At 41.4% G+C, this 21,563-nt stretch overlaps 1 long non-coding RNA gene across 2 annotated transcripts in view; it reads right to left on the reverse strand.

Annotated features, from left to right (window-relative positions):
• The window catches only part of LOC122700510, a 42,267-nt gene that overhangs the window by 6,316 nt on the left and 14,388 nt on the right, over positions 1-21,563 (reverse strand). For both annotated transcript variants that reach the window (XR_006342787.1, XR_006342788.1), the window contains 2 exons: positions 19,805-19,885; positions 19,358-19,501 (listed from right to left, as the gene is read on the reverse strand). This is a non-coding gene — a long non-coding RNA (uncharacterized LOC122700510). The remainder of the gene's footprint in view (positions 1-19,357; positions 19,502-19,804; positions 19,886-21,563) is intronic.

Below are 21,563 nucleotides of genomic sequence, written 5' to 3' on the forward strand. Positions count from 1 at the left end.
TCTTCTTGGTATGCTGGTTTCCACTATTGCTCATGGTCCGACATGATGACTATCCCACAGCCATATTCCCATATAGCTCCATGTCCATCAGCATAAGTAACAGGGGGTCTGTGTCTCAGTAGAGAGGAACTGACTGGTCATACTTGAGTCAGGTGACTAGTTCTAGGCCAGTCAGCAAAGGCTAGTAGGCAACAGTGAGTAATCATCGAGTACAAACATGCATCCTTCAGTACCTCTTTGGCAAAGCTTCCAAGAGCACGTTTAAAAGGAAGGGAAGATTCTTTGGAAAAGGAGTATGGGTGAATAGAAATGATGGCATCTCTTGTACACCTTTAAGTATCAGATTATACGTCTATCTATATGGCACATGATGCTCTCAGGGAAGCAGTTTATCCTTAGGATGTCTAAACATGGGCTCTAGGGACTAGGGACTTTCAGAACTTCTAGTGTTTCTGTAATTCCACTTTAGGACCATTAGCCCCTGAAAAGCCTGACCAGTGGCCATAGGTGGCCTGGAGAGGGCTCAAGCTTTGCATCTGCAGGAGGATGTTCTACTGGAGTTACTGTGCCTCTTGAGATCTTATCAGTAATCTTGGCCATCTAATACAGAAGACTCAGTCAGCAAATAAACACATAAACAGCCCCTTTTCTTCTTCCCTGTATGCAGAGAGAAGGTGTGTGTACCTGGAGTGATGAGGGTTATGTTTAGGGAAGGGCTAGAGAAAAGGGGAATGTGGCTGTTCTATAAAAAGAAGTTAAAATTGATTGAATTATAGACTGGAAAGTCCCTCAGAGATCATCTAGCCCTGTAGACAGTCATCAAACTGTGTTTCTCAGACCTCTGCTGCTGCTGCTGCTGCTGCTGCTAAGTCACTTCAGTCGTGTCCAACTCTGTGCGACCCCATAGACAGCAGCCCACCAGGCTCCTCTGTCCCTGGGATTCTCCAGGCAAGAACACTGGAGTGGGTTGCCATTTCCTTCTCCAATGCATGAAAGTGAAAAGTGAAAGTGAAGTCACTCAGTCGAATCAGACTCTTAGTGACCTGATGGACTGCAGCCTACCAGGCTCCTCCATCCATGGGATTTTACAGGCAAGAGTACTGGAGTAGGGTGCCATTACCTTCTCCGTCTCAGACCTCTGCTACTGCTACTGCTGCTAAGTCACTTCAGTCATGTCCGACTCTGTGCGACCCCATCCCTGGGATTCTCCAGACAAGAATACTGGCGTGGGTTGCCATTTCCTTCTCCAATGCATAAAAGCGAAAAGTGAAAGTGAAGTCGCTCAGTTATGTCCGATTCTTCGAGACCCCATGGACTGCAGCCTACCAGGCTCCTCCGTCCATGGGATTTTCCAGGCAAGAGTACTGGAGTGGGGTGCCATTGCCTTCTCTGTCTCAGACCTCTAGGGTTCCTTAAAAACCAAAGGAAGAGGTAATAGGAGCAGCTGAGTAGGCAGATTTCCACCCACCACCACCACCTGGCTCACTTGCATTTTCCCAGCAGCTCACCTGCATTTTCCCAGCAGCACAGCAATTCTGCTGTTCTTAATATTATATGCTGCATTTCTGTGTGCTATTTCACTCTTTTATAGGTGAGTAAACTGACTGCTGAGAGGGGAATGACTTGCTCAGGGTCATACAGATAGCCAGAGTCCAAGTGGAGCTGCTTCCAGCTGTGCTGACTCCCAGAGCCCTCTCTTTCTGTTGGCACAAGTCATACTGAGACAAGAAAGGGAACAATGATTTTTGACAGGGATAAGTATCATGACAACTAACCATCTGTGTTTTCTTCCTACAGCAAAGTGTCAGGCATTCACTCCTGACACTTTTCCATCACCCAGTAGCCCAGACATACAGCTGTGCTTGGCAATGTTCAAGCAGTAGGACAGTGATGAACTAGTAGCTTCAGGGCTCAAGCCCCCTAAAGGGCCAAAATCACTCCTTGGGTGTCTATTTTGCAATTACCTAATTCATAAAAGGAACTTGCAGCAGTTAGGGTAATTTAATTGCAATCAACAGAGCCCAACTCTAACTAGCATGAGCAAGAGATTGAGAGAGAATATTGAAGAGCCTTCCAAACTGGCAGTGTCAAGTCACCATGGATGGAATGATTGAAGGTCAATCAATTTTCCCAAGATTGCAAAGTCATGGGAGGAGACAGATGGATGAACTTAGGTCACATGACCACCTCCTTAGTATCCACTGACATTCTTTTCTACAACTGTTTGTTCCAGGCTCTCCAGGTCACCATATTTACTGCTTCCCTTGAGCCAAGTCTTGGGAAGCATGGCTCAACCAGTCCCAGGCTACCTATTTCACAAGTGGCCCTTGCTCCTTCTCACCTCTCCCACCTTGACCTGCCTTTTGTCAGGCTTTCATCACTCTAAGAATCATAACACCAAACTATTTTCAGACCTCCCAAGTAGAGTTTCCTTGCTGTCTCAGTATCTTGGAACCTAGTGTTATGAATCCTTCTGCTCACACATACAATTTCTTACTGTGCCCTCTCTTCTGGGAATCTGAGGATGGTTACTTTGGGGCCAGAATAAAGGGCAAGATGCAAAAAACATAGCATTCAGAATTATCCCCCCTTGACAAGCCATCTAAGAACTGGACTCAAATTTAGAGTTGGTTCAATTCAAGAGTTAAGGGGAAACTCTTGTTCCCCATCTCTGTTCATTAATTTTAGCCTAGATCAGTCAGCTCCAACATATTTCCTCACTAGTTCTCCAAGAAGCCTATGGGAACTTCACATAGACTGAATCCCTACATCAGAGTCCCTGCAGCAGACACAATTAGGTTCACCCCAAGGATTTTGCTGCAGAAACAAACACATAACCTCCAAATTCACTTCTAGCTCTAAGTGTTTGTGATTCTCTGAAGAAACAAAGGGAATTTATTTCTAAGAAGAGGGTGATGAATGTCTTACTCAATGAGCCATAATTCACTCTGCCAGATACTGGAGACTTCCTGGCTGATCATTGAGAACACTACCATAATGCTGAGTTTCTGCCATTTGCTTGGGAGTTTATGACATCAGAGAGCAGAGTCTGACCTGACCCTTGGAGGAAAAATGCTATCTAAACCATGAGGTGATAGACTCTGTCTACCCTTGGAACCAAAAACATCACTTTCTGGTTGCTGCTGCTGCTGCGACTAAGTTGCTTCAGTCGTGTCCGACTCTGTGCAACCCCATAGACAGCAGCCCACCAGGCTCTGCCACCCCTGGGGTTCTCCAGGCAAGAACACTGGAGTGGGTTGCCATTTCCTTCTCCAATGCATGAAAGTGAAAAGTGAAAGTGAAGTCACTCAGTCGTGTCCGACTCTTAGCGACCCCACGGACTGCAGCCTACCAGGCTCCTCCGTCCATGGGATTTTCCAGGCAAGAGTACTGGAGCGGGTTGCCATTGCCTTCTCCACACTTTCTGGCTGACTCAGGCCAATTGACCAGCGGCTGAGCATTGCTGATAGCTGATTGAACAGACAGGAAAAATGGTCTATGCCATCTGCCCAACAAGCAGCATTCATTGTGGCCAAAAGCCAAGGGTAAATTAAAAAGAAAAAAAAATCAATTTAATTATGCATGTGACTAAGCTGTGTTTCATCATGAGAGAACTAAAAAGAAATTTGTTGTCCCACATAACTGAAGAATATTTTCCCAATCCCCAAATGGCCTGCCAGTACGTTTTGAGTTGTTTCTCCAAAATGGAACTGGTTTTTTCATCAACCATCCACACTGATTCTTCTTTTTAAAAAAAGTGTTAGCCATACAATATGTGATCACAACACACAGAGGCACCAGAAATGTTCAAATGTACCACCCTTCAATCCAAAACACTATTTGAGGTGGGCTTGCCATCTTGGGTAGAGGAAGGATTCCCAGGTATGTTTCTGAAGTAGAGAAAGGCAGGGACTTTGGCACTTAGTCAACTGTATCATCAGCTCAGTTACACAACTCACTGTTGTAAGTGACAGTTGCTGGGATCTTGGAATCAATTTCTGTTGGCTGGTTCTGAGTAACTCCGCACACCTGGAGTGTTTGGCTTGAAGTATTTCTGAGAAGGGAATAAAAGTTGGAAATAGAAATGGTACATTTCGGTTGCCCTCTCATTAGAAGAGGCAGGGATCAAACAGCCCAGCACACACTGAGAATGCTGAGTAAGATCAGACTCATGACTCTCAGAACAGAAAAGAGACAGAACAAGCATTCCAAAGCAAAAACTGATGATAGAAAAAAGTAACAATAAAAACAAACAGTGAAACTAATGGATGGTAGAGATTTTAGTCAAATGCCTAGCCAGCATCCATATGTCCCTTCTTTCCCAGCAGAACTTTAGTTTTCTTTGGACACCCAACCTCCCTCCATCTAGCCTCAGGCGAAGCTGACTGTACCCCTCAGAGCCAAGGTGAGTTACACTGGTTAAATGCTTCTTACAAGTAATTGGTCAAAATGGGCATGTGACACAATTCTTAACAATAAGATATATGCAAACACTTGCTGGTGAGTTTTTTTTACTTTAATTTCTTTGCTTCAAATAGAGAGTCATAGGACAGACATCCTTCTTCCTCATGATGTATTTAGATATGGTGCCTGGAAGTAAAGCAGCCATCCTGATAACCAGCCTAAGAGTGGAACCAACACTCAGGATCACAAATAGAAATATGGAAAGAGCCAGGTTCTTGATGATGTCACTGAGAAACTAGTTTAACTAACCCTGCAGATATCCTCTCCCTAAACTTTCAGTTATATGAGCTATTACACTTCCTTCTTTAAACCACTCTTGGATAGAGTTTCAATTACTTGCATCCAAAAACATCCGAAGTTAGAGAATGCTTACTATGTTTCAGTCACTGTGCCTGGTACCCTATGAGCCAAAGGGAAATAATTTTCCCTTATTTACCTTGCAGCAACCCTGTGAGATGAATGTCATTGTTATGTGATTCTACAGTTGAGGAAACTAAGTCTTGGGGAGATTAAAAAATTGGTCAGAATCAGCTGGTAAGTGGCAGAGGCGAGATTTAAAATCTAAGCACTTGACTCCAGGGCCTACACTTATAGCCTTTATGCTGTATAACAGAGAAGGAAAAGATTTGCTCCAAACGCACCAGAAGTCAATATCATCCCAGGGTTGAAACAGAGGTCCAGTGCTCTTTCAATGCCCCTGTGGATGGTGAGGATTTCAGAGATCAAGAGACAGTGTGGTCTCTCCTTTAACCAAGACATCCCTTTCCATGGGACCCATACTCTGGCTTAAATGTCTGGCCCTTCTCTTTAATCATTGGCCACATTACCTGGTTCTCAATGCCCTTCCACCTCCTTTTTCATTTCTGCCTTTTCAGCTCATTAAGTGACTATTTTGCAGAGAGGGACATGATAATCCTGGAACACTCCCCATGGCAAGGGTAATATCATTGCCAGAGGGAAGTTCTCACCACCAGGGAAATTAGGCTGTCAACTGGTGACTTGGAGGGTGAGTTGGCAGGTTTCCCTGGCTAATTGATTTCAGTTTTGATTCAGTGGGTCTCCCAAGTCAGGTGACAGCTCTGCAGTTGCCAGAAGTCCCAGACATGGAAAAAAGGCAGACACCTGAAGCTGCTTCAAGCTGAGAATGGGTCACCAGGGCTCCCCCATTGTCCATGTGTAAGAAGACAGACTGACAACAGCTTGACAGACTGATATCACTATGCTAGTAGGACAAACAGAAACAAGGAGCCCCTCCTTACACTGTGGGGTTCTAGAAGTAAATAAGCAGTAAGATGTCATGATTTTGAGCATAGTTTCATAATTAAGTCCATATGGATTTGACTGCCAATACAGTTACTTGTTAACTAGTGAATGCAAAAAAGTGAGTAATGGAACTTCCCTGAAACTCAGTTTCCTCTTCCAGGAAAATAAGGGTAGGATGATTGTGAGGATTAGACATGATGAGCGTTATGCCTGGTACATAGTAAATGCTCAATGCCTTTGAAAATAATGAAACTGGCTACAATGATGATGGCAATAAAGATGAAGCAAGGACATGTGCAGACCATAGTTTGAGCAATGTGTGGGCATCATATTTAATTGGATCACCTACTTGTGCCTAAATGTATAAGGCTGAAATACATAGAAGAGATGATCTAGTGCAGAGTTATAACTTTGCTTCATGGAGCCCTAGAGGAATGGTGAAACTGCTACCAAGGGTTTGGCGCTAGAGGAAGAATAGAGTTCATAGAACTCCAGAATGCCCACCCCTGACTTCCACCAGATCATCTATTTCTGGTTCCCATGTTGGGCTTTCATGTACTATTACTCAAAAAAATTTGTTTACAGTTTGGAAATCACTCTCTTGATTGAACCTACTCATTTTTCAGGAGAGGAAACTACAGCCTAGAGAAGTTCCAAGTTTGCACAGTAGCTACTAACGGAATCGGGACTAGAATTCCAGAGTCAGAGATCAGCACACTTGCCTAAGAAAAGCTACTGAAGCATTCTTTTACATATATACACTTCCAGTCTACATAACTATCACTATGAATATCAACAAACACTATTGTCATATACCTCCCTATGACTGTGTGGTACTATAGGGTTTAGAGGGGCAGAATGCAGGGGTAATATCAGGAAGGCTTCTGGAGAACTAATGTCTGAACAAAGTTTTGAACAGTACGTATGAGTTAACCAGTTGGAAAGGGGGAAGAAATAGGAGCAATTCCAAACATTAAACCTCTTTGAAATTGAGAACTATGTTATAAATATAAGGCCTATTGTTCTGACCAAATTACCAAGTGTATCAATCAGAGACCAGTCAGGAAACACCAAGCATATTAATATTTCAAATCAGAGGATTTAATCCAGCAAAGTACTTACAAAGTGTTGGAAATGCTAGAAGAGTAAATAGGAGGTAAGCTGGAGACTAGGAAAAAGCAAAAGCAGCTACTACTCCAAGGGTTCGGACAGAGACAGCAGTATGTTTATTATCCAAGTGCAGGAATTTACTTATGACTGCATCTCCAGGGGTGCCAGATAGGGTGATAGAATCCTGAAGGAGGGACCTCTGGGTCTGTTGTAGGACCACCAGGGAGGGTTCTTCCCAGCTGGTACTGAACTGTTGTGGCTGAGGTTAGAATCTTCAGAAATGTAGTCACTCCCCAAAATTGCACAAAGAACATACCTTCTCACTTCCTCCCACCTTCCAACATCCTACCACTGCTTCCCCTTGGCTGAAGCTACACAAGGGATATGGAAACTTTGGTTTGTAGAAGTCCAGGCCCTGTAATGAAGATTAAGGCGTGGAAAGGCAAGAATGTTGCTGAGAATAAGCAGGAAATAATCAGCGCACCACACTTTCTGAATGTTACCTTCTTCCAGGAATTTTGCCAGGATCTGTACTCTCTTACAAATACATAATGGCAAAGTGATACACCCACAATAGCAAGCCAGGAGTAGACATTGCAGTTTTTTTTTATCTGTCCAGTACCTGAAGTATCTTCCTTTTTTTAGGAGGGGGAATCCACCACTGTACAAGATGAAATTCTAGATCTTGAATTTCCCAGCTTCCCTTGTAACTAGGAGGTAACATATGACCAAGGCTTCACCAATCAGATACAACTATTCTTAGACTTGGAACCAGGAGCTAGTGACACAAAGAATAGAGACAGGGAGGTTCCATCCTGATGTAGAAGTAGCCATATCCAGGTTTTCCAGTGCTGTGGCAACTATGTCCTGACCAAACTGGTTAGAAGTGATCTAGATGCCCAGGGATTTTGAAAACCATTTATTTTTCTAATAATTTCATTTTCTGCTTAAATCCTCTAGAATGTCTAATGCTTGCAACCAAGAACCTCTACTAGCATAAACTTCTTCCTTGTTTTGTGACCAGAGATCTTATGTCTTCAGTCTAGCATGTATGATTGCCCATGAGTTTTAGGGAGTTTCATCTCTGATAATATCCAAGAGAAATAGGCAATGGCAAATAAGCATACTGGCCTAGAATCCTCTAAAAGTCCTCAGAGGCTGGAGTGTGCTACCAGCTTCCAGAATCCAGAGGTGTAGAAGCAAGCCGTCTCCAGCCATGGCTTTGAGGAAGAGTCAATCTCCTTGAAGGTTAAGTTCAAAACCCACAAGATTCACCCCTATCCAGGAAGCTCTTGGCTTTGCTGCATCTCCCCCTCTCCCAGACCAAGCACTATCATATATTATTAAAGTCTCAGTTCAGTTCAGTTCAGTTCAGTCGCTCAGTCGTGTCCAACTCTTTGCGACCCCATGAATCGCAGCATGCCAGGCCTCCCTGTCCATCACAAACTCCCAGAGTTTACTCAAACTCATGCCCATCGAGTCGGTGATGCCATCCAGCCATCTCATCCTCTATCATCCCCTTCTCCTCCTGCCCCCAATCCCTCCCAGCATCAGGGTCTTTTCCAATGAGTCAACTCTTTATATGAGGTGGCCAAAGTATTGGAGTTTCGGCTTCAGCATCAGTCCTTCCAATGAATACCCAGGATTGATCTCCTTTAGGATGGACTGGTTGGATCTCCTTGCAGTCCAAGGGACTCTCAAGAGTCTTCTCCAACACCACAGTTCAAAGCATCAATTCTTCAGTGCTCACCTTTCTTTATAGTCCAACTCTCACATCCATACATGACCACTGGAAAAACCTAGCCTTGACTAGATGGACCTTTGTTGGCAAAGTAATGTCTCTGCTTTTCAATATGCTGTCTAGGTTGGTCGTAACTTTCCTTCCAAGGAGTAAGCGTCTTTTAATTTCATGGCTGCAATCACCATCTGCAGTGATTTTGGAACCCATAAAAATAAAATCAATCACTGTTTCCACCGTTTCCCCATCTATTTCCCATGAAGTGATAGGATGCCATGATCTTAGTTTTCTGAATGTTGAGCTTTAAGGCAATTTTTTCACTCTCCTCTTTCTCTTTCATCAAGAGGCTTTTTAGTTCTTCTTCACTTTCTGCCATAAGGGTGGTGTCATCTGCATATCTGAGATTATTGATATTTCTCCCGGCAATCTTGATTCCAGCTTCTGATTCATCCAGCCCAGTGTTTCTCATGATGTACTCTGCATATAAGTTAAATAAGCAGGGTGACAATATATAGTCTTGACATACTCCTTTTCCTATTTGGAACCAGTCTGTTGTTCCATGTCCAGTTCTAACTGTTGCTTCCTGACCTGCATACAGGTTTCTCAAGAGGCAGGTCAGATGGTCTGGTATGCCCATCTCTTTCAGAATTTTCCACAGTTTATTGTGATCCACACAGTCAAAGGCTTTGGCATACTCAATAAAGCAGAAATAGATGTTTTTCTGGAACTCTCTTGCTTTTTCGATGATCCAGCGGATGTTGACAATTTGATATCTGCTTCCTCTGCCTTTTCTAAAACCAGCTTGAACATCTGGAAGTTCACGGTTCATGTACTGCTGAAGCCTGGCTTGGAGAATTTTGAGCATTACTTTACTAGTGTGTGAGATAAGTGCAATTGTGCGGTAGTTTGAGCATTCCCCCTTGCAATTTCAGAACCTCCAGCCTCCTTGCAATGTTAGCCAAGGATCTCTAAGGAGTAGGACACTCACCCTGATCCTCTTATTCTAAATTGTCATCTATTAAATTATTTATCTAATGTTGCATGATAAGTCACTTCAAAACTTAGTGGCTTAAAACAAGAGTAGTTTACTACCTTTCATGGATTTTGAGGGTCAGGAATTCAGTCAGGGCACAGTAGGTATGGCTTATCTCTGCTCCACAATGTTTGAGGGTCTTAGCTAGAAAACGCAAATGTTGGAGGTTCCATACATCTAAGGGCTCATGCACTCATATATCTAGCAGGTGATGCTGGCTGCTGGCTGAGGACCGAGCTGGGGCAACCAGCTGAAAACCTCCCACCCATGCATGGCCTCTCCATGGCTTGGACTTCCTTACAATATGGCACTGGGTTCCAAGAGCCTGGTGGAAGCAGTATTGCATTCTAACCTCAGAAGTCATGTGGCATCACTTCTACCACATTCTATAGGTCAAGGCAGTTACAAAAATCCACCTCATTTCAAGGGAAGAAAACAAAGACCTCCACTTCTCAATGGAGAAATGTCACATTGTAAGACAAGCCTGTGGAATGGGAAATACACTGACATGGTTTCCTTGAAAATACTTTCTGCCCAGTCACCTTAAATAATTCTCAGGTTAAAAGGGCCTCTTTGGATTCATTCTCCTTTGATCATGTAGCAGCTCACTCTGCACCTGACCTTCTAAGTATCCCATCCTCAGTGAGTCCATCCACCTTCTAGGAAGGGGACTGCACTCAGTGAGTCCCAGGTGTTGTAGACCCTTCTTCTGAGAAGAAGCAAATAAATGCAAATGTTATCTCAATAGAGGTCTCTGCTACACACACAAACCTGCAGATACAGATTTCAGTAATTCCTTGGAGCTGTGCACTGATTTATGGCTCACTGCACTTTTACTTGCACAGCTTATTTAATCAATAAACTCCAAGATGATTTTTATAATAAAAAAATAAATAAAATTACACAGTATTAAGGAAAAACATGGCTTGAAAATTGCTCACCCTACACTTTCTCCACTCAACTTCTGCCACCTTGAATTATATTCATGAAGACCAAGCGCCTCGAGGGCTGACACCTCAGCATAAAATACATTCTACATCAGCAAACTTGTTGAGGTGGGAAAGGAAACCAGGTAGGATAGTGGCTTCCACAACAGAAAAAGGAGGCCCTAAACTTGAAAAACGTCCCCAAGCTAAGGCTCCTGCAGGAGGTGGATGATTTGGAAGTGAAAAGACACCAAATAAATTGACTGCTTTTAGCTCTTAGGCAAAGCATCAGTGATTCATTGCTGAGAATTTTCACAACACTCTCCCCACAACCTTGCTCCCTCAGTCCTTTGCTTTAGGCTAGGTTTGACTCCATGTGAGATGAGATAAAATAATGAAATAAGACAATGAACTTAAATATAGTCCCTGGTCCACAAGAAGTGTTCCAGCGATGCTTAACAAAGATGAAGATGAGGGTGAAGATGCAGCCTAGAAGAAGGGTCTCCAAGTGACAGTCACATCTGGAAACCAAGAATGAGAGTTGAACATATTTTAAAACAAAATGGGGAACAAGATATGCATGCAGCACATCAAAGGTGAAGGTCTGGGGGTTGCACCAAGCTAGGAAGAAAGGAAAAGGTCAAATATCAAGAAAGATACAATTCACTATTTCTATCATCCATTCATCCATTCAGTCATTCAGTAAATATTTCCCCGTCCCTTGCTAAATGCAAGGTGCTCTGTACTGCCAAGGAACTGGTACTGTCTGAGACAGCTGAGCAGAGAGGCTATATCATCAAAAGTCTTTTGGAAATACCAGTCCAGTGATGTGGGGCTATGCTGGTGGGTCAGGAAACAGAGCAGGGACTTGCAGCCTTCTGCTGTAGTTCAGATAGCCTCACAGGCATTGAATCTGCCACCAGGTTCTAGGAATTGAAAATGCTATGGGAGTCTAGATTGGAAAGGCTTGTCCCATTTGGACCACCCCAAGTAAACCAAGTATCTCTTAGAGCCAAGATCTGAGGCAGACCTGGTTTCAGGGGTCTCAGGCTCACGCCTCACATGGCCAAAAGAGGCAGCAACCTACTTCTGCAAGGGGCCAGCCAGCCCAAAGCCATCCTTGTTGAACTGCCAGAAACTCCCTCACCAGAGCCAGGCTCATAGGGAGACATCTATTCAGTGTCTTGGTCCATGCACATGTACCAAGAATTTACTATTTTCCAGCCTCTGGTCTAGGCCTGGAGATACAGTATTAAATAAAACAAATGAGGTCCCTGCCCCTTGGGGTATGTGTTCAGGTTGGGGAAACAAACAACTAGAGAGCCACAATCCCTTATCTGAAACAGTCACCACCAGATGTTTTCTGGGGGGATAGAAAATTTTTCACATTTTAGAGAGGTCATATTGTTCAAATTTCATAAGATCCTTTATACCCCATAGAGCCTGGGCCAGCTCTTCATAACCAAACACTTTAGCATCTCTGTAGCTGCATACTTCCACATTTATGCTAAGGCGGATAAATTAAGGAGACAGATAGTTTCACATCAGTTCAGGTCAGATTTTGTTACAAAAACTGAAAATTTATATCAAGAACAAACTGATGAGTGCCAAACCCATTTTTTTTTCAATGTTCCATTTTCAGGGTGTTTGTAATTTCAGAATCACAGAGGAGGACAGTAAACAAGATAATTTTAGATAGTGATACAGACTATGCAGATAATCAAAAGAGGATCATATAATCCTGAGTGAGGCAGTGACAGAGCAGCCTCACAAAGATGGGTTCTTACCTGAAGCACCGTGCAGGGCCCTCATACACACTGTCTCGGGTCAAGCCTCCACTCCCTGGGATGTAATGCTGTCACTTCCATTTGACTGGGACTGGAGAACCGGTACTCAGAACCTCGCTCTAGGCCAGTTTTTTCCCAGATCCCCACAGAAAAGTACTATTTGTGGTTTTACCCTGTTCACATGCCTTAGGGTTTGTCCTTAGGGTTCTCCTTTAAATCAAATCAGTTTGTTTAACTTACATAAATTTATTTTTAAAGGAAGCATTATAGAACCACCATAAATGGAAAGATGGTGTCTTTGTAGTACACATAAAAATGTTGGCCTCCACACCACCTAAAGTTATCTATGTAGACCATACTTGGAGAAATGCTGACCTAGGCCAACAACTGGAACTCAGCCTGAGCCCAGTATTCTTCCTCTTGCCAGGCATTGCCTTTCTAGACCAGGATGGCAGCAAAGACCAAATGGACTTATTTCCCCAGCTCACCCCCCATCTTAGACCCAAAGGAGTCTTCATCTTCCTAGGAATGTGTCTAGAATGAACTCTGAAGGTGAAAGAAGAGAAGTAGCTGCTAGGCACGGTGTTAAGTGCTTTACAAATATGGCCTTGTTCAAGCTTGACAGCCCTGGGGTAGATGACACAACTACCTTCATTTCACAAATAAAAAAAAGGACACGAAGACAAGGGGCAGCCGAGGTCACAGAGCAACCAGAGGTAGAATTGGAATTCATACTCATCTCCCAGACATTCAAAGCTTGCATTCAATATTTATAACTGCAGCCTTCCCCAATATCATTCCCATCCTCCCTTTGGCATTCCAGAGTGCTCTGCTACACAGCTCTGCTAAAGTTCTTGCATAGTAGTTTGCAGGTGTTGTGGCTCTGCCTTTTTCATCCACCAAGCTGAGAGCTCCTAGAAGGCACAGCCCATGTTTTAGTGCTTCCTAAAGACTGTAAGATCTAAGAAAGCAGGATCATCTCTGTCTTGTTCAGCTCTATGTCCCCTTCACATAGCGCATTGCCTGACACCTGCAGGAGGTACTCAGTAAATACCTCTTGAATTAATGAATAGATTAATGAAAGAATGGCTGAGCATCTACCCATGAATCCTGTATCCCAGTTCCCAGTATAGTGCTTGGCATAGAGAAGGATCTCAGTAAAGATTTGTGGAATCATTAGAGAACATTCCTGTTACTTACAGATTAAGCAGAACTAAGAATTTCTGATTCTATTATCTAGAATTCAAAAGAATGAATTTTAAATGGAACGTTCTTCTGTTTCAATAAACAAGCTATCAATAGGCAAAGAAAGAAGAGAAAACACATTCAATTCAGTTATTCAAGATCAGTTCAGATAAACTTAAAATGTTAAAAGCCTTGGATTTGAAACCAAACCTGAGCCTGAAAAGAGATATCTTTTCAGCAGTGTGCTTCCGGAAGAACATTTGCTATAATTCCCAGCTTTTGTATCAGTTCCCCAGAGATTGATGGCACCAATTTTAAGTGATTAAATGTGTTCCTGGAATTCTCCAGCATACTCCTGACTCAGATGGAAGGTGTGTGCTCAGGGAAGGGAGGGAATATCTGATGATCTCTATTGTTCAGTGAATGTGGGTGTGGAAGGGTGGGGAGGAAGAAGAGCGACCCATGAATCCCTTATTTCACAGGGCTTGAAAATTTAATATAATGTAAAACCAACCACATGTTGAAGAGCACATTAAGTTATCTGTCAAACCCATTCTTGTTTTCTGATGTGATCATCTCAGGAAACACATTCATCAGCCATGCTCCACTGGAATCTCAGATGTAACATCCCCCTGGACAAAATTCTCAAGGGCAGAGGGTACTGCCTAGCACAGGGCAGATCAAGCATCTTATTCCTCCAGGTTGCTAAGACAGAAGCAGGATCATTAAACATATTCAGTGATTGGGGGAAGTGTCTAACTCAGTGCCCAGCACATAAGAATCCAAGAATTCCCTTCTGAAGTGATTAAAAAAAAAACTTTATGTGGGACTTCCCTGGTGGTCCAGTGGCTAAGACTGTGCTCCCAATGCAGGGCGCCACTGTTTGATCCCTGTCAGAGAGCTAGATCCCACATGCCTCAACTAAAACCCGGTACAACCAAATAAATAAAAATAGATTAAAAAAAAAAGCTCCATGTAACCAAACTCTGTCCAAGTCCCAAATAATGATTTATATAATATGGGCAGTTTAGAAATTGCTTGCATTTGTTTCCTTTCATTTTTCTCCCAGAAACCCTTTGAAACCTTTTGACAACAGCTTTATTATCTTCATGCAGCTGAGGAGGCAATCAAGGCTCAGACAATCAAGCAACTGACCGAAAGTCACACAGCAAGGAGGTGGCAGAGCTGGAATTGAAGTGCAGTGTTTTGGACTCTAGGGGCTATTTCCCTGAACTCCTCAGCCTCTCCCACTGGCTCCTATGGCTGTCTTGACCAGCCCCACCTGTGGATGAAACAGGTAGTCATTTAAACAGATTTTAAAAACTTTCTCTGCCTCCAGGAATGTCTCCTCCAATGATCTTCCAAGTTTCCTGAAATCTATGTCCACCTCTCTTCAAGGTCAAATGCCAACAGGTAACTCTTCACAGAGTTGTCCCATCTAGGTCCTCAAAAGGACCCAGACCTGTCCCTGTTGGTAAACATTTGAGTCAAGATTTTCCTTCCAGACCCCCAGAGCTTTCATCTATAAATTGAATAGTCTGGGTCCATGATCTTCAAAGTCCCCTCCTGCTGGGACCTTCTCTGTCACTCTGATCTACATGGATATATAAGTAGTTTGGCCACCTCTTTCTTATCCAGTTATAAAATGCTCAGTAGCAGGATAAAAACAAGGGACACTGGCGCCTGAAAAAACAAGTATGCCTGAGAGCCCAGGGGCTGGCACAGCTGTGATTCCAATGCCATCAAACTAATAACACTCACCACCCCTCCCTGTTCCCTCTCTCTCTCCCTCCCTCTCTCCTCTTCCTCCCTGGCCAGGATGGCAAACCACAGTCAGAGAAGCCCTAGGCAAGGCTGGTCTGTGGTATCTCCACTGTTTCTGCCTATGATTCCACCAGTTGCACTGGTTCGAATGAGAAGGGGAGAAGTAAAACTGTCACTATTTGCAGATGACATGGTACTATGTATAGAAAACCCTAAAATCTCCATCAAAAAACTGTTAGAACTAATAAATCAATTCAGTAAAGTTTCAGCATACAAAATTAATATGTAACAATCCATTGCCTTTCTATACACTAATAACAAACTGTCTGAAAGAGAAATAAAGAAAATAACTCCTTTACATTTGCATCAAAAAGAATAAAATACTCTTAAAAATACAATACAATGATGAAGGAAATTGAAAATGATACAAAGAAATGAAAAGATATCCCATGCTCTTGAGTTGGAAGAATTAGTATTGTCAAAATGTCCATATTACCCAAAGTAATCTACAGATTTAATGCAATGCCTATCAAAATACCCATGACACTTTTCACAGAACTAGAACAAATGATACTAATATTTATATAGAGCCACAAAAGACTTTGAATTGCCAAAGAAATCTTGAGAAAAAAAGAACAAAGTTGGAGATACTATGCTTCCTGACTTCAGACTATACTACAAAGCTGCAGCAATCAAAATATTATGATACTGACACAAGAACAGACATATAGATCAATAGAACAAAACAGAGAACTCAGAAATAACCCATAACAAGGGAGGCAATAATATACAATGGAGAAAAGACAGTCTCTTCAATAAGTGGTGCTGGGAAAATGGGACAGCTACATGTAAAAGAATAAAATCAGAACATTTTCTCACACCATATACCAAAAAAATAAAAACAAACTCTCAGTATGGATTAGAGACCTAAATGTAAGTCCTGAAACCATAAAACCTAGAAGAGAACAGAGGCAGGACACTTTTTGACATAAATCATAGCAATATGTTTTTGAATTAGTCTCCTAAGGCAAAAGAAACAAAAGCAAAAATAAACATATAGGATCTAATCAAACTTAAAAGCTTTTATACAGCAAAGGAAACCATCAACAAAATTAAAAGACAACCTATTGAATGGGAGAAAATATTTGCAAATTATATGACCAATAAAGAGCTTATATTCAAAACATATAAATAGCTCAATATCAAAAAATCAAACCACCTAATTTTTTAAATGGGCAGAAGACTTGAATAGACATTTTTTTCAAAGAAGATATACAGATGGCCAACAGACACATGGAAAAATGCTCAACATCATTAATCATCAGAGAAATTGCAAATGAAAACCACAGTGAAATAGCACCTCATACCAGTCAAAATGTCTATCATCAAAAAGTCTACAAATACCAAATGTTGGCAAGAATGTGGAAAAAGAGGAATTCTCATACACTGTTGGTGGGAATGTAAATTGTAAATTAGTGCAGCCACTAATGTATGTAGTACAGCATTTCCTCAAAGAACTAAAAATAGAGCTACCATGTGATTCAGCAATTTCACTTCTGAGTGTATATCCAAAGAAAATGAAAACAGTAATTTGAAAAGATACATGCATCTCAATGTTTATTGAGACATGCAGCATTATTTACAATAACCAAGATATGAAAGCAACCTAAGTGTCCATCAACATATGAATGGATATATATATATATCACATCTTATATACCATATATATATATACTGTATATATATATATATATATATACACACATATATATGCAGTGAAATAGTACTAGACATAAAAAATAATGAAATTCTGTCATTTGCAAAAATGTGAATGGACCTAAAGTATATTATGCTTAGTAAAATAAGACAAATACTATATTTGATATATGTTATCACTTATATCTAAAATATAAAATAAATGAACAAATATAACAAAATAGAAACAGACTCACAGATACACAGTTAGTGGTTCCAGGAGGGAGAGGGAGGGGAAGGAGCCAGATAGTGGAATGGGATCAAGAGACATAAACTGCTATGTATAAAATAAATAAGCAACAAGAGTGTATTATACAGCACAGAGAAGGTAGTCATGATTTCATAATAACTTTAAATGGATTATAATTTATTAAAATATTGAAACTAATACAGTACTATAAATCAACTATAATATTTTTAAACATTTTTAAAGAAAGAAACAAATTATGCTGGTCTGTAATTCTATCAAACATATTTGGCTGCTTCTGCATCACCCATAAGAACTACTGAAGAATTGTCCCTGTTGACCCCTCTCACCACCACAACCCAACAAGTTCAGCGGTTTCCTGTGAACACAGAAAGCAGGGGAAAAGAGAGAGAAAGAGAGAGAGAGAGAGAGACTCCTGAAATAGTCATAAAGCATAATAACAGAGAATTATGCCGTTAGATTTTAAAAGTCACTAGATCACAGAACCTGATCCCCAGAAAGAGTGTGTGTGTGTGCATGGGTGTGACACAATTGAAACTATGATAAGCATCTTTTTTGGTGGGAGAGCCATATGCTTAACAGGTTTTTTATATACTTAAAAATTTTTTTAATTGGAGGAAGATTGCTTTACAATATTGTGTTGGTTTCTGCCATACAACAGTGCAAATCAGCCATAATTATACATATATACTCTCCCTCCTGAGCCCCGTCCCTTCCCCACATTGCACCCCTCTAAGTCATCACAGAGCACCAGGCTGGCGTCCCTGTGTCATATAGCAGCTTCTCACCAGCTATCTAGTTTTCATCGGATAGTGTACATATATATCGATGCTGCTTTCTCCACTCATTCCACTGTCTCCTTTCCCAACTGTGTCTACAAGCCCATTCTCTACTTCTGTATCTTCATTCCTTCCCTGCAAATAGGTTCGTCAATACCACTTTTCTAGATTCCATATATATGAGTTAATATATAATATTTGTTTTTCTCTTTCTGACTTACTTCACTCTGTATAACAGGTGTGGGTTCATCCACCTCACTAGAACTGACTCAGATTCAGTCTTTCTATGCCTGAGTAATATTCCATTATATATATGTACTACATCTTCTTTATCCATTTATCTATAGATGGACATCTAGGTTGTTTCCATGTCCTGGCTATTGTAAATAGTGCTGCAATGAACTTTGGGGTATGTGTGTCTATTAGAATTGCGGCTTTCTCAGGGTATATGCCAATAGTAGGATTACTGGATCATATGGTAGATTTATTCCTAGCTTTTAAAGGAATATCCATACTGTTCTCCATAACGGCTGTATCAGTTTACATTCCCACCATCTGAAAAGCATCTAATTATCGATTATACTCAGCAAATTATGCCTCTGACTTATGTTCATAACCTAGGGGTTAAATCAAGAATATAGACATTAGAAGCTGTTAGCACGTTAAACATATGTTTATATATTCCAACAAGGTGATTTTTAAATATTTTATTATAATTTTTATTACTAATTATTGACCATTTGCAAGATGCCAGTCACTATCTAAGGATTTTATATGTTACCTCATTTAATCCTTAAAACATTCTATGACATTATCCTGGCATTATTGACTGCTCCTTTTGCTTAGGAGTTTCCTCACTATCTGATGTTAGTATCAATGAATAGAAGCTAAGCTAGAGACTTGGGAGAGAATCTCTCACTGAGAGATGGGCAACAACAATGACAACAAAAAAGCCCAGAACTTCAAAGCATTTATAATTTAGAAGGAAAAAATTAGGCAGGTGTCCGATCAAACCAAACATTATATGCTGGCTGGATCATAAAAAAAAAAATTTCAAATGTTAAGTGGTTTTCTAGGCAAACTGTCAGGCTCTTCTTTCCTTCATTCCATTCTGGATCCTTACGTGCTCTGAAGTAAATACCTGCAAGGCACCTTCTTACTAAGAACTGTTCCTCTCTTATCTGTATGGTCACCATGGGTGCCATCGCATAAGGATGTGATGCCCTTTCTCTGGCCAGTATTGATGGTTCAGGACTGGTCACCTACCAAAGCCTAGCCAATGACAGAAGCCATTGCCTAGTGACAACTGATTGGTTCATATATAAACCCCGACCCTCAGATTTACCTGAAACCTTCCATGGAAGTTTTGGGGCAAGACTGATGTAAAGGCCCCAGGCTTTTTGTGGCTGCCCACGTGCTAAGGTATAAAAACTAGGACTTTTTGTGGCCTTGTTTCTCTTCTTGTAAATCACAGGAAGAGGGTTTCATCCTGTGGAAAGAAACAAAGATGAAATAAGTTATGTGGGGAGTTATTCAAAGGGTCTTGAACCCTGAGTCCAATTGCTCCTGAAGTGCAGATACATGCCAGGTTTTAAATTGCCTGTGATACTCAACTAACACAGTAAATTGCTGTTTTCGCTTAATCTACTTGGAGCTAGTTTTCTAGAACCAAGGGTCCTTAAAAGCACATGGTCCTGGTAGATTTCACGTCTCTGGTTCCAGTTTAAGTCTACCCAGCCAGATTTGGTCACTCCCTGATTCCTGCATTTAGACCTTCCTAGATGTGACCTACCTTTCAACTTGATGTCTTTTGTTCTCTCAGTTGGGGCTTCCCCACCCTCATCCCATTCTGCAGAACTCCATCTTGAATCTCCTGTGAAGACAGGGGAATAGGACAGGTTCCAAATAAACTGTGACACCCAGGGGCAGGTGTGGATAGTGCTGGAGCTGTGTTGGACAGTGCCGGACCTGCTGTGGGAGAATTTGAGGAAGGAGCAAGCAGAACCAGCTACAAGGGCCAGGGAGGTCCACAGGGAATTAGCTAACCCTCCAAGGCTGGTAGGACTCTAATCAGTGGAGAGGACTGGGATTATTAAGTGGAAGGAAACTTGAATACTTCTAGCAGAAGGAACAAAATAGGCCAAACTGTTTGTGGGGAAATAGGTAAGTACAGCTTTAGTGGATCTCTAAGCAAAAAAGCCTTCCATCTTGATTCCTATATTATTCAGTAGATTTGACTCCAATTGACTTCATCCTTTCAAAATAATTTTTGCAGGGGGAGGGAGATAGTTGATTACAGGCCTGCTGTTTGAAAAAAAAAAAAAAAGAATACCTTCAGAAAATATGGAAAATTATGAAATCACCTATAATCTTTCTACCTACTCAGACACAATCTCAGCTAATATTTGTCTATCTGCTTATTACCTCTTTTTAAAGCATCTAAACATTTATATAAAAGTAAATTTGAGCCATTTACAGTGTGGCATCCTAGTTTTTTTCACTTTCAATATTTGATGAGCAAAATGTCATTAAATATACACAACATGATTCTACATCATTGTCATTAAAAGCCCTCATGGCATTCTCTGTGTGGGTTTATGGTAATAAACCAGTTCTTAACCAGTTCCCCCTTGGCAGACATTTAAGCTGCTTCCAATCAGGTTGCAAGCGTGTGTGTGTGTGTGTGTGTGTGTGTGTGTGTGTGTGTCTTTGCTTTTATATAAAAAATCATGATGACAGATCTCTACACATTTGTTTGCTTGTTTTATTAAGATAAATTTCAACAAATGGGGTGCTGTGTTAAAGGACTTTAATATTTTCAAGCCCTTTGATGTATATTGTCAAATGCCCCTTAGTAATGTGCCAGTACATGCCCACCATCACTGTATGAAACAATCAATTTTCCTCACCCTTTTCAGACTTTTAAAACTCAGTTTTATTCTTTACTATCTGCCCAGTAGGTAAAAACCAGATATCATGGTTAAACAATTTCAGTTCAGTTCAGTTCAGTTGCTCAGTTGTGTCCGACTATTTGCGACCCCATGAACCGCAGCACACCAGGCCTCCCTGTCTTTCACCAATTCCCGGAGTTTACCCAAACTCATGTCCATTGAGTCGGTGATGCCATCCAACCATCTCATCCTCTGTCAACTCCTTCTCCTCCTGCCCTCAACCTTTCTCAGCATAAGGGTCTTTTCCAATGAATCAACTCTTCGCATGAGGTGGCCAAAGTACTGGAGTTTCAGCTTCAGCATCAGTCCTTCCAATGAACACCCAGGACTGATCTCTTATAGGATGGATTGGTTGGATCTCCTTGCAGTCCAACAGACTCTCAAGAGTCTTCTCCAACACCACAGTTCAAAAACATCAATTCTTCGGTGCTCAGCTTTCTTTATAGTCCAAATCTCACATCCAAAAATGACCACTGGAAAAACCTAGCCTTGACTAGATGGACCTTTGTTGACAAAGTAATGTCTCTGCTTTTTAATATGCTATCTAGGTTGGTCATAACTTTCCTTCCAAGGAGTAAGCGTCTTTTAATTTCATGGCTG

This window comes from Cervus elaphus, chromosome 9, assembly GCF_910594005.1.
Source record: "Cervus elaphus chromosome 9, mCerEla1.1, whole genome shotgun sequence".
NCBI classification, from domain to species: Eukaryota; Metazoa; Chordata; class Mammalia; order Artiodactyla; family Cervidae; genus Cervus; species Cervus elaphus.